Raw genomic sequence first — 466 nt, forward strand, 5'->3', positions numbered from 1 at the left:
CTCTAATCATTTGAAGTTTCTGCTTCCTTCTCAATCTTCTCAAGACATATCCCTTTGACCAAAATTTTGATAATCGCTTTCACCCTCCTTGACAGCGGTTTCCTCTTTTTTTTAAGTGCTTTCATGTTTTTATTAAAAACACTTTGTAAATGCGAACTGTTTGCTGGGCGAGCCCCGCTTATCAAAAGGAAATGGACATATACATTATCACTATTTTGCCTCATCAGGCTTTCTTTTTCAGAGAAATAAAGTTAATGTTTTAAGTTTAAACAGGAAAGCTAGACGATATCAAGAACAGCAGTTCTGGAAGAATGTGCACCATTGGAGAGCTATGCATGTTCTTGAACAGTCAGCACAAGGAGAAAGTTAAACAGGTTCAGAAGTGAACCAGGAATACAAAGGTAGCCTTCCTGCTCCTATGATGCTGCTTAGCCTGCTGTGTTCATCCAGCTCTACACCTTGCTAT

This window comes from Rhincodon typus, chromosome 6 (assembly GCF_021869965.1).
Source record: "Rhincodon typus isolate 14 chromosome 6, sRhiTyp1.1, whole genome shotgun sequence".
Taxonomy (NCBI): domain Eukaryota; kingdom Metazoa; phylum Chordata; class Chondrichthyes; order Orectolobiformes; family Rhincodontidae; genus Rhincodon; species Rhincodon typus.